Source organism: Mirounga leonina, unplaced genomic scaffold, assembly GCF_011800145.1.
Source record: "Mirounga leonina isolate KUSES-001 unplaced genomic scaffold, KU_Mleo_1.0 Mir_321, whole genome shotgun sequence".
NCBI lineage: Eukaryota > Metazoa > Chordata > Mammalia > Carnivora > Phocidae > Mirounga > Mirounga leonina.
This window is the reverse complement of record NW_023270680.1, coordinates 3,888,999-3,902,826: the sequence shown is the minus strand read 5'-3', so window position 1 is coordinate 3,902,826 and position 13,828 is coordinate 3,888,999.

The window sequence follows — 13,828 nt, the reverse complement described above, 5'->3', positions numbered from 1 at the left end:
ACAGTCCTCACCTGCACAGTCCTCACCTGCACGGTCCTCACCTGCACGGTCCTCACCTGACAGTCCTCACCTGCACGGTCCTCACCTGACAGTCCTCACCTGACAGTCCTCATCTGACAGTCCTCACCTGACAGTTCTCACCTGACAGTCCTCACCTGCACGGTCCTCACCTGACAGTCCTCACCTGACAGTCCTCACCTGCACAGTCCTCACCTGACAGTCCTCACCTACACGGTCCTCACCTGCACTGTCCTCACCTGCACAGTCCTCATCTGACAGTCCTCACCTGCACAGTCCTCACCTGACAGTCCTCACCTGCACGGTCCTTACCTGACAGTCCTCACCTGACAGTCCTCACTTGCTCTGTCCTCACCTGACAGTCCTCACCTGCTCTGTCCTCACCTGACAGTCCTCACCTGACAGTCCTCACCTGCTCTGTCCTCACCTGCACGGTCCTCACCTGACAGTCCTCACCTGCACGGTCCTCACCTGACAGTCCTCACCTGCACGGTCCTCACCTGCTCTGTCCTCACCTGACAGTCCTCATCTGACAGTCCTCACCTGCTCTGTCCTCACCTGCACTGCCGTCCCCTGACAGTCCTCACCTGCACAGTCCTCACCTGCACTGTCCTCACCTGCACAGTCCTCACCTGACAGTCCTCACCTGACAGTCCTCACCTGCACAGTCCTCACCTGCACTGTCCTCACCTGCACAGTCCTCACCTGACAGTCCTCACCTGACAGTCCTCACCTGCACAGTCCTCACCTGCACTGTCCTCACCTGCACAGTCCTCACCTGACAGTCCTCACCTGACAGTCCTCACCTGCACAGTCCTCACCTGCACTGTCCTCACCTGCACAGTCCTCACCTGACAGTCCTCACCTGCACGGTCCTCACCTGACAGTCCTCACCTGACAGTCCTCACCTGTTCTGTCCTCACCTGCACGGTCCTCACCTGACAGGCCCCACCTGCACTGTGTTCACACCTGTACTTTTCATCTCTGCCCCGTCCACACATGACCTTTCCTCACCTGCTTGTGCCCACAGCTGCACTGTCCACAGTAACCTATCCTGATCTGCTTTTCCCATACCTTCCCTCTGTCTACACCTGCCCTGTGCACACCTGCCCTGTGTCCACACCTGCAGTGTCCCTGCATCTGCACTGTGTCCCAGCCATACTATGTCTATGCCCGCACTGTGGGTGCTTGTACTCTGTACAAGCCATACTGTGTCCACACCCACACTGGGGCCATGTCTGCATTTTGCAAGTTGTTGCAGGGGCTGCAGGTGATTACACCTGGGACCATCCTCGAGGAGCTTAGTCTCCTTGAGGATATAGGAATTACATATATCAATCCTGCCTTCAGAAATGTTTCTTATGATCAATGTACTAAGAATGGTTTTTGCATTTTTTTTTAAGATTTTATTTATTCATTAGAGACACCATGATACAGAGAGAGAGAGAGAGAAAGCACGAGCAGGGAGAGAGGCAGAGGGAGAGGGAGAAGCAGGCTTCTCGCTGAGCCAGGAGCCCGATGTGGGGCTTGATCCCAGGACCCCGGGATCATGACCTGAGCTGAAGGCAGACACTTAACCATCTGAGCCACCCAGGCGCCCCTGGTTTTTCCATTTTTAAATGATTGAAAAAACCAAGAGAAGAAAAAGCCTTTATGATATGAGAAAATTACATGAAATTCAATTTTCAGGTTCATAGATAAAGTGTAAGTGTAACACTGCGCTTGTTCACTCGTGGATGGTGCCTGGCTGCCTGGCTCTACCACGGGAGAAACTACAACAGAGACCACATGTCCGCAGAGCCTGGAGTATTTAATACTTTATCCTTTACAGAAGAAGTTTGCAGACCCCCTAATCTGGACTCTTAAATTCATAAAGGCAGGGACCACGACTTCCAGCCACCATTGTGTCCCATCAGCTTCCCCAAGACTTGGCATCAGAGGGCATTTTTCATGTGAGGAACGAAGGAAGGAAGGAAGGAAGGAAGGGAGGGAGGGAGGAAGGGAGGAAGGGAGGAAAGATTAAATACTGAAGCTCTTTAGCTAAACAAATCTTAAACTTTTAAGGACTCTTTTCTCTAGGAGAATATTTTACATGCTGGAAGATTCCTGTGGTCCAGTTGCAGATTTTTCCCCCTCAACTTATTTTGAAAGTATTTCCCATTAGTGGTTTCATAGCCAAAAGTCCCGGGACAGTCCCTCCTCCAGGAAGCACCCTTGAGTTTCACTTTTCACTGGCCTCTCTGCCCTCTATCCCGGAAGAGCTGGCTTCCGTGCCTGGATTTCTGCACGGAGCCCACAGACTGACTTTTCCAAAGGTTCTTCCCTGAGCACTAGCGTCTGCTCGGCAAGCCCTGGGTGGAGCCAGGTGGCTGAGGTGTGAAATTCCCTCTGGTGCCTCTTCCTCCCCCTTTGTCCGAGGGACCCTCACTCTCTTTCCACGGCACCCACAGGCGACATCATGAGGCTGTGCTGGGCGCCAAAATTCCTGAAATTTCTGTACGACTTACAACAGCGCTTTTCCACTGACTTTCCTAGGGTCCTTCCCGTGAGGGGCACTAGCTCTTCTATTTTGCCATTTTGTTTCACCCCAGGGTTGTCTCCCGTCAGCCAACTTGGATATCTTTCTAGACGAGGCTTCTAAACATCTGTGTGGTTCTTGCAGCTGAACTCTGGGCTGAGATGGTAAGATGGTACCCCAGACACGTAACAGCACGTGGACGAGCACAGTCCTAACGTTCAACACGCAGCCCGTGAGCACGTGGGGTTCCGAGTTTGGCCCTGCCACTTACTCCCAGCTAGTCCTAAACAGGGATAAAAATGCCAACTTCTTCAACTTGGAATAAGAATCACTTGAAAAAATGTATGCAGAGTGCAAAATCCCCAGCTTTTGTGGCTGTGCAGTGCAAGTTCTTCCCCAGGCCCCATGGGGCTCCATGGGGCAGGAAGTGGGGTCTTCTTTTTATGTTTTATGCTCAAGAGCTCCCAGTGCAGGCTTGTGTGGCTCAAGACAGTTGTTGAATGCCTCTCGGTGATGATAAAGTAGAACTAGCTATTGCCTGGAAATCTGTTGGTTGGCTGCTCTGAGATGAAAACACAATGGAAACAGGGTTGTCAGATTTTGCAACTAAAAATAGAGGCTACACAGTTAAATTCGAATTTCACATTAACAACAAATCATTTTTTGGTATAAGTATGTCCCGTAAAGCATTTGTCATTGATCTAAAATTTAAAGTTAACTGGACATCCTCTATCTATCTGGAAACTCTAGATGGAAGCGATTTCAGAATCCCATTTATGGGAGAATAGAGGTAAAGAACATTTCTTCCCATCAGAAGGTCCTGGGAGATAAACTACCAGATTTCCTGCAATGTGTGACTCTTTATTCTTTATGGGGATTTGCCTCAGCCTGTTGACCTAGATCCAAAACATCGAATCAGGAAGATGTGGGAATGCACCTGAGGTCGAAGAAGGGCTAGGAAGCTAGAACTAGCTGACCTATAGTCTTGACTCCCTAGAGCATTTCTATCAGAACTTAGAATAGATGCTTGTTGTTCCATGCATTTGAAGGCAAATTGAACTAAATTTTCGGTGTTCTATTCTTCCTCAAATTTGAGACATCTTACCAAAATGATAATAACATTTCTCATTGCAGGTTTGATCTGATCTGAACTTATTGCATCTTATCAAAAATGCACAAATAAGTTTTCTAAGTCTTTGTGTAAGTAAATAAATACCGGGTTGTTCTTTTTCTGTAGTTACGCTTTAAGGAACACTTCTGAAAACCATGTTCTGTTTCTCCCTCATTGACAAATGATTCCTTTCTTGCTCTCATAGTGGTTCTTAAGGCTTCCTGATAAACTAGCAAAATATTTATGATCGTTATTCATTGTCCACCTTTATTATTTCTTACACTATCATGTATACAGCAAAAATGCTCAAAGATAGCAGCACCAATTAAAAGGTAAAGCGAGCCTAAGGAGTTCTTTCTTTGTAATAAGTAATCCATTAAATGCCACCAAGACTGTTCCTGCTATAAAACATATGTCAACATAATCTCAAATACGTTTTATAAAGTACTAGTAGTAAGACATTAAAAATGACAAAAATGTCTTTAATCTATTAAAAAATGTAATCACCTGAGATCGTCTGCTGCACAATAAAATAAATATTGCCCAGACTTGTCTCTCCAGTCGGCAGTTGCGGGGCAGGGAGACCATCACTTCCTAGCAGTTCGTCAATAAAAGTCCATCACTTCTTTCCTCGCGATGAAGGGGAATGCTCTTCTTGCGATTCAGGACATATGAAGGATGTTGCCGCATATTCCCTTCTTCTTTTGGGAGAAACAAACACACCCTGTTTTCAAAGTTGAAATACATCCATTAATCAGTCAGTAATCACTGCTTTGAAGAGCCAGGGAGAGGGAGAGAAAGAGAGCTTTACAGTTTGGAAGTCCAAGTCTTCCTCTGCCCCAGTCCCCGCCAAATACCAAGTCAACAAAGATGCAAATACACCCTCAGATCAATCGACACACCTGTCGTTCCACAGGCCCTCACTCCACATGTAGGAGGAGCACTGCGTGCACAGGAAACGGGAATGATCGGGAGCGGGCACATCCCAGACAGCTAAAGGAGAGCTCGAGCGCTGGGGGAGAAGGGGAGGGAAAGGTCGACGCTGACCGGGCTGCTGAGGCTAAGAGCTCTTCGGCTTCCCCTCATTTCCATGACGATGGGCAGGTGCAGTAAACAGTAGACTTTTTTGCTACGTTTATCTGAATAATAAAATGAAATCTCCTGGAGATGCACTGAGAATTTGTTTGTTCTAGACTGAAAGGTCAATCCTATTTCAGTTTATTATGCAGGGTCTTAGGGGCTGTATGCTCAGCCCTTGGTCTGCCCTGTACGCCTGACGCTAAGCCACACCTCAAAAGCTATGGCGGCTCATGTCAGCGATTTTTGAAGGCTTTTGTTTAAATTGTGGTACAAATCCCATATAACATTTATCATCTTAACCCTTTCATCCTAACGGTTCAGTGGTGCCAAGTATCCTCACATTGCTATGAAATGGATCTCCGGAACTTTTTCATCCTGCAAACATGAAACTCTCTGCCCCATAAGCAACAGCCCCCCTTCCTGCCAGCTCCCAGCCACGGGGACTCACTGTCCGGCGAGCGGGGAGGGACCCAAGAATGGGTCATCTGTAAAGGCCTTCCCGGTGTGCTGGTGATTCTGAGGCCCCCGTGAAAGGCACCTCTAGCCCCAGCCCCACTTTTTGACATGATCTGAATGAAGGCCTGTTCGTATCAACAAGACAAAAGTGCGGTGTCCTGATCCTTGCAGGTGGCCGGCACCTTGGCTCTGCTGAGCACCGGCAACATCCTTAGGCAGGTTACTTAGACACACTGGGCCTCATTTTACGCCCCTGTCTGCTGAACAGAACAAACTCTTGTTTCACAGAGTGTAAGCAAGATTGGCTATGAGCCATTTAGCCTACCGTGCGGCTCATAGGAGAGGCTCAATAAACACGAGCTGTTACCACGTTGCTTGCATGGGACCTTCTTTGTTTGATTTGTAGGTGACAAATTCGGGTTACGCCACCCAGCTGCAATATGTAAATGAGATCACCTGAGGACATGTGATGACATCAGATTTCTCCAGTTCAGTGGCTTTGATTCTTGGTGGCAAATTAGAATCATCCAAAAAAAAAAAAAAAAAAAAACCCAAAAAACAAAACTATTTAAAAATACCAAGGCCTGGGCCTCAACCAGATGAAATAAATCAAAATCTCGAGGCAAGGGGAGCAGGTCTGAGCATCTCTCCAGAGTCCGCAGGTGGTTTTTTTTATGGTGAAGCAGAAGCCGAGAAGCACTGCTCTAGGTTATGGGAGCCATGAGATGAGAACATCAACCTGGAGAGGAGAGGTTTTCCTGCAAGGCTGGGGCGGGGAGGGGGTTCTCTGCTCAGTAGGTTCGTCCAGGTGGCTCTCGAGAGGAAAGTTTGGCTACTGTGTGACCCTCAGAAGCAGTGCAGACCTGGGGAGTTCAAGACCATGGGAGTCTAAAAGGAAGAATAGGAAGAGTGAATATCAACAGCACAGCAGGCACTGGGTTGGACCACAAATAAGATGCTCTGTGGGCAAGAACAAGGGGGTAGCCGTGTGCTGGGGCCTCTCATGCTTCTTGTGCCCTCAGAGGTTGTGTTTATGTGTTTGCTTTGAGCAACAGCACTGTGTGGTTTTTTTTTAAGATTTTATTTATTTGACAGAGAGAGAGAGACACAGCGAGAGAGGGAACACAAGCAGAGGGAGAGGGAGGAGCAGGCTTCCCGCGGAGCAGGGAGCCCGATGCGGGGCTCGATCCCAGGACCCCGGGATCATGACCTGAGCCGAAGGCAGACGCTTGACGACTGAGCCACCCAGGCGCCCCAACAGCATTGTGTACTTTACTAGGTAAAGACGGGGCTCCCAGCACCTCGGCTCCTCATCTGTTGGATTCGTGGATTAAATGAGATAATACGTCCCTGCGCTAGGATAAAGCCACTCTCAAGGTCTGAGAGTTGTCACCTTACCGAGTGCCCCCATCCAGGAGTCCGGGGAGTGCTCTCTGCCCGTGGGGTGGGATGACCTTCACGTCATTCAGTCTTTCCTTTCAATGTCCAGCCACGAATCATTTCTACATCTCTGGCCTAACTAGGGCGTTCAATCCCGCGTGATCCAGCCGCATGCACTGCCCATCCTCTGCCTGCCCCCGGCCCAGACAGGGTCTGTGTGCCTGGGCTAGGCCACAGGAATTCTCGGCTTTGCCGTAGTTATGCTAAGTGAAGTTTTATTTAACTTTAAACGTTTCTGTCTCTTTGGTAGCTAGCAGCCTTTTCAGTGGCTTGTACAAATGCCGGAAAAGTTAATAGGCTAAAATTCAAACAAAGCAGAAATGATGAAGATGTATGTTTTGTTTTGGAGTTTCAAGGACACATTTCTCTACATCTTTAAAACTAAAGAAAAACCCCATATTCATGGAGGGCGGTCCATTGGTAACCTGCACCAAGGAGGTGTGACATAACATTTTCTCCAGGTCTCGGAAGCTCTGATGCTCTGATTAGTCGTGTGGCTCGATTGTGCGCCTCAGGTCCTGTTTTCTTTAAGACCCGCTCAGCCAGGATGGCCCAGATGCTGGTTCAGCAGGATGGAGGACGGGTGAGCGGCCAGAGGGCAGTTCCCAGACAACGTCCCAGCGGCACAGCGCCAACTCCTGATGTGCACCTAGTCTCCCAGATCAAACTCAGCCCAACTTTGGATTTCTCCCTTTACCCCTGCTCTTCCGAAGCTCCATTTGCGAGTCCTCCTTGCCGCCAACCCTCCTTGGGACAACTAATAACCGGTGAGAACAGCCGGGTATGTCCCAGGGCCTTCTGCCTCTTTCTTCCCCATGCCTTCTGCTTCTCATCTCCTTGGTCACCCGACAGAAGCGAGCCCCGGCCTCATGTCCAGGCCACGAGACCTACGACAGGGCCTCCAGTGAGGGCTCTCCCGAGCCTGGCCCTGCCTGTGCTTGCATAGAGGCCTTTGTTGATCGGTTCCTGATGGCTCTTCCTGCCCTTCCCACCGGCCCCTGCCCTGGCGTATCCACATCACAGTCCTCCCTCAACGCCCACTTCCTCCTGAAGGCCCTCCTGGACCACCCCTTCCACGGGAGTCTCTCCCACAGGTCGGCCCATGCCAGCCACACAGCCTGTGGGGTTAGTGATTCTTTCAAAGCTGGTGTTCAAGGGGGTGCACTGCTCTTGAGGAAGAGAGTGTTCTTCTCCTAGGCCAGGGACGGAGGGAGCTCTCCATCGATTGTGGCACAGTGAAACAAGGGACTCCTCTGGGTCACCTTGTATTGATGCAAGAAACACCTGGACACCCAAGACTCTGACGACAACCTCTTGTGAACTTAAAGGAACCAGGGGCAAAAGCGGAGTCCCTGAGGGACTGACACAGTGACATTTTCCAGTAAGTAAAAGGAGTTTGAAGCATCGTTTAACCCCCTCTTCCCTAATAACCAGCCCAGAAATAGAACCAAAACAGAAGCATTATTAAGAACGCACATAGGATCTATGTTTATCGAACACCATATCTCTGTTCTACACACATTTGCTTCTAGGTCAGCTACCGAAATGCAGCAATGAAGATCTATTAGTGTAAGTGAGAGGCAAAACGTCACAGGCTTGACATAATATTGGCATAAATATTTGTTTTCGAGTCTCCGTGTTCAGAGTGGGCATTTTCTACATTTGAGCGTGAGCTCTGAAAAGGAGGCACCCCACCGCAAAGATCAGGTTAAGACCTACAGTACCCATGCAGGACGATGGACACCTGGCTTGGCAGCCTGAGTGAGAGAGCGCGGGGCCTTAGCCCAGAACCCAGAGCCTTGCTTTACCCTTGGCTGCTCAGACAACTCCCGCCACGTTGCATTCCCTCGGCTCTGCTACATTTTAAGAGGTTCTTGACAAATTGGAACGCCCGCGGGGGCAGGATGGTGAGAAGGCTGCAGTCCACATCACCTATGAATGGGTTCAAAGGATGAAGGGACTTTATTTGTCCTGAAGAAAAGCAGGTAACAGGTGTCTTCGTAAAGCTTGTCAGAAGTGTTCTGGGCTGCCTCCGAGGTGGGAGTGGCTGGAGGCAGGACCACGGGCAGAGCGTCACAAGATCAGAGACTTAAGAAGCTGGCAGCAACTGAAGGAGGAGTGCGTCTCCTTGGGGAGGGAGGTCCACGTCCCAGGAGGCTGAGCTGAAGCTGGGCTACCCGCGAAGGGAGACGTGCTCGGGGAGAACCCAGGGCTGGGCTGAGTCCTGGCGTCCTTCCCGCCCCCAAGAGCATATAAAATAGGGGACGATGAGGACGCAGGAGGTAGGGCCTGACGAGTCTCCCACTGCTCTGCCGGAGAGGCCCGTTCTCCTGGGAACTCACCTCCAGCAAGAAAGCATCAAGGACAAGTGGTAGCCTCCAGGCAGGGGTGGGGGTGGATTCCTGCTCCCCTGGGACGGAACCAGAACTGGATGAAAACGGCTCCTGCACACCCCATCTGCCCTGGTATTGTTTTCCACTTCCTGCGCCCCGCCCAGCCCGCTCTGCACATCCCGCTTTCTGCCCCCTCGGGGACCCCTCTCGGGCAAATCTTGTGTGACGGGGGGATGGCCGAGCGCCCCGCGGGAGGCTTGAGGCAGACAGGGCCGCCCGAGCTGGCTGTGCGGATGCTGCCGGCCCGTTCCGGAGGTGGACACTGGTCGAAATCGCTCCCAAAAGTGGGGTCTTGCCCGGGAGGGAAGGCCTCCCATGGGCCCGCAGGGTTGTGTCTGGCACTGCTGGGAACAGAGACAGGAACGAGAAGGTGGGGACGAGCAGCCGCTGTCTCCCCGGGCTCTCCGGTGCCTTCACCTAATTAGCACCGGGGCTGAGCCCGGGCCTCCCGCCGGACCGGCCCCTTCAGCTTCCTTCGGGAAGCCTGTGGACCAAGGTGTATGACTACAGGCTCGACTCTCAAGGGCCCAGCCGTGAAATGTCAGGCAGGGAGGCGTGGCACCGTGGCCGGGGACTAGCTGGGCGGAGGGCCACTTGGGCTCTTGCATTAGCTCTGCCACTAACTAGATCTGTGATCTTGAGCAAGTCGGTCCCCAGAATTATAAATCCTAAAAGGTTCAGCTCCGAAAATCACGCAGTTCTTAAATCTCCTGTTTACATATTTGGTCTGTGTGTGTATTGCTGGAAAATGCCGGGGTCGTACCTAGAATCATCGAAGCTAAGGGTTGGAAGGATCTAGTTGTGAAATGCTTCAGCTGGAGGGCTGTGAAAAAAATCTTTTATTGGAAAGGGAAGAAGCAACATTTCATAAAATTTTAATTTTCTGTTAAAAAATGTGTGATCAGGATGGATGAGTTAATGTAACTCATTTGTTAAATGAGGCAAATGGCCACGGGGAGGGCATTCTCTCTTTATCCTATATTCTCCAAATTCCTCCAAATCTAGAAAACCATTATTTTTAACATACTTAGGAGAACAAGTTCAGTGTTTTTACATCACATCATTCCAAGCCCATGATATTTTGTCTGCAACTCATTCTAATTTTCTTTAGTTGTATTTCCATCATCCACTCACTAAGCAAAATGGCCTGTGACATAAATAGATCCAGTGTTTATATAAAACGTACGTTGCTGGACGATCAATGCATACTCTAGAATGCCGCACGTTTTTAATAGCACTTTTGTTTTACTTGAGTCTCTAAGCTGATTAGTGAGGATGGTGGGATTTTAATTGGGGTCCCCGTTTTCTTTTAGTCCTTGGAAGACATCACTTTTTTTAGTCCCACGTAGTTAATCAGTCATGAAAATCTTCCCAGGAAGAGTTTTGTTCGTCCTTTATTCATAGAGAGAATTACCCGGTTCTGGTCAGGCAGGTTGGCATTCCATACAAAAGATATCTTAATGATGTCAAAATAATGTGTGCATTTCTCACCTTTGGACCAGAGAAAATGGAAGAGTATCTTTTTTTTTTTTTTTTTTTTCCTAATAGCCAATCTTTCCAAAGTACTCAGCCCTAACTTCATTGTAAGCTGGACTCGCACAAATCCTTACAAGTGTGGGCGCCTTTGCAGACCTTCCTGCCTGGGCCTCAGCGCGGCAGTGTGAACGGGGCTCTCCCTCGCAGCAGGAATGCATTTATGATCATGCATTAAGTCTGTTTTTATTTCTCGTTTTATGGAAAATGCAGCGGTAATCCCTTTAGAATGCCCCTCAGCTTAAATCTCAGAGACCGTTCACGGCCGCCTCTTAATGTCTCAAGAGTGCTTCACGTTGTATAAGCCCCATATTCAACAGGTAAAGCCCACTTTGTTCTATAGACGTGGCTGGAAATAATGTGAAATTAAAGATTTAATCTTCTGGGGGCAACTCAGCCTTTCCTTAGTCCGTCACAAAGAAACTAAAAAGTCTAGCACCTTTTCAGTGAGTAGAAAAGTCTTTGATTGGCAGGGCCTGCTGCATTGATCCCCAAAACTATGTTGCTAAAAATTTTATTAATACAATTAGGCAAAGAGCCCGCTGCACAGTCCTACATGTTGGGGGAGATTTCATTTCATGATGAAGTTTGCTTCTATTATCAACCTAATTGACAGGATTTATGTGCAGGGGGCGGGGGAGAAAAGGAATCCAGCTTTGGTGACAAATTAAGTACCTTTTTCTCTGCTCACAAGAAAACCCTGACTCCACCAACACAAATGATAAGTGGCAGTCAAAGCAACATTGATATGAGAGGAAGGGTCAGATGAGCTGAGATTGTGCGGAGCTGAATGTGCTCTTTGTGAGTCCCACCACCATGCACTCCTAGACTTTCCAACTGAATATTCTCTGTCTGGCCTACAATTTGAATTAATTCCCATATTGAACATTTTTTGGAAACGCAGTAGAAAACATCAAAAAATACCTGTTACTTTGGTTCTGGAACCCGGACTGACAAATGGACCTGTTAGAGCTTTATCCCGATATCCTGACAGTGAGTGCTGGGGCAGAATGAGGTCATGCCGCATCTCATTCCTTGTAGATGCCCTACCTCCCTCTGCTTCCTGCTGCTGGAGTGGGTCTGCCTCTGTGCTGTCCTTTGGGATCCCCAGGAACAACCCTTTCTCTCTCTCTTTACAAAAAAATTAGAGAGTAGTGGGGAGGTTATTGTATGGACATTTGGTGAGGTGGAGGAATTTTCAGGGACAGAGACCCACCAAGGTCCAGCCAGGCGGGGTAACCCTGAGCCGAGGACTTCACATGTGGCCGAGCCTGATGGATTTCACATTAAACACGTGCCAAGGATGGGGCTCCTTCCTATTGGAAATGGGAAAATAGACTCACACGAATCACGACGTCTCATTTATGCAGCATCATTAGAAAATAAGTTTACAATTAAGTAAATTATCTAGGTAATTAAAATTTACCCATCTATAAAGAAGAACAGATACCATAGGGGGGTATGTGTTGGTTGGACACACAGGACTCTGCTGTATCAGAATAATTTCTTCAGTGGTTTCTAGAAAGGTATGCCGACCTCAGCATCTTATTCTTTGCTCACCATCTTCCCCAACAGATTTCTTATCAATATAGAGCAAGTAAAAAAGAAGGATGAAAAATTTTCATCATTTGGCTAAATAAAAGCTATCCCTATGGTAAACTGATCTCTCTCTCTTTCAGAAAAATAAAAATTGAGGGGAACTTCCTCAACTTGATAAAGAGCATCTCCAAGAACCCTACAGTTTATCTTATACTTTGTGATAAAAGACCAAATGCTTTCTCCCTAAGATCTGGAACAAGGCAGATATGTCCATCCTCACCACTTCCATTCAACACAGAGCTGGAAGTCCCAGCCCCTGTAACATGGCAAGGGAAGGGAATGGAAGGCATACAGATTGGAAGAGAAGAAATGAGATTGCCTCTATTTAAAGATGGCATTACATACATAGAAAACCCAAGGAATCTGCAAACAACTCCTACAGTTAATAAGTGAGGCCATCAAGTTCACAGGAGACAAGATACACATTTAAAAATCAATTGTATCTCTACGTGTTAGAAGTGAGTCCATGGATATCAAGAGTAAAGATACAGTACCACTTACGATTGCTCAAAAAATGAAATATTTATGAGTAAATCTAACAAAACATGCCTAGGGCTTGGATGCTGAAAGGCATATCATGTTCTTGGACTGGAAGGCTCAACATAGTAAAGATGTCAAATTGTCCCTAAACTGATATAAGGTTTTTACACAATTCCTATCAAAATCCCAGCAAGATTTTTTTTGTAGATACAAGCAAGATTATTCCAAAATTTATACAAAAATGCAAATGAACTGGAATAGCTAAAAACTTTTTTTTGTAAAAGGAGACTAAAGTGGAAAAATCGGTCTACTGATTTCAGGACGTACTACATGACGACAGTAACCAAGACTGGGTGGTACTGGCACAGAGAAAGAAACACAGATCAGAGCAGCAGAGCGGAGAGCCTGGAAATAGACCCACGCAAATGTGCCTAGCTCGTGTTTGACAGAGGTGTAAATGCAACTGGTGGAGGAAGGGAGGCCTTCCCTAAAGACGGTGCTGGAGCAATTGGATGTTCCTCTGCAAAGTAACAAACGTCAACCTGATTCCCTCACCTGACACAGAAGTGGACCATGGACTCAAATGTAAACTATTAAACTTTAAGAAAAACGATAGGAGATCTTTAGGATCTGAGCCAGCACAAAGTATTCTTAGACTTGACACCAAAAGCATCATAAAAACAAAAGCAAAAAAATGATAAGCTGAACTTGACATAAATGAAAAACTTGTGCAAGACTCTGTGAAAGGATGAAAAGACAAGCCATAGGAAGGGAGAAAATACTCGCAAACCACCCATCTGACAAAGGACTGGTATCTCGAATGTACTCCCAGGGATGCAGTGAGCAGCATGGGGACCACAGTTAGTAATACTTCATTATATATTTGAAAGTTACTAAGAGAGTAGATCTTAAATGTTCTCACCACACGAGACATTTGTAACTACGCATGATAATAGATGTTAACGAGAGTCATTGTGCCAATCATCCTGAAATACATACAAACACTGAATCGTTACATTGTACACCTGAAACTAACATAATGTTGTATGTTGATTATACTGAAATTTTAAAAATGAGAAAAAGTAGACTATTAAAAAAATGTGAAAACCCAACAGTCACAGCAACAACAAGAAAAAAACAACGAAGCTAAACTAAACAAAGCCAAACAACCCAATTAGAAAATGGGCAAAAGAAAAGAGG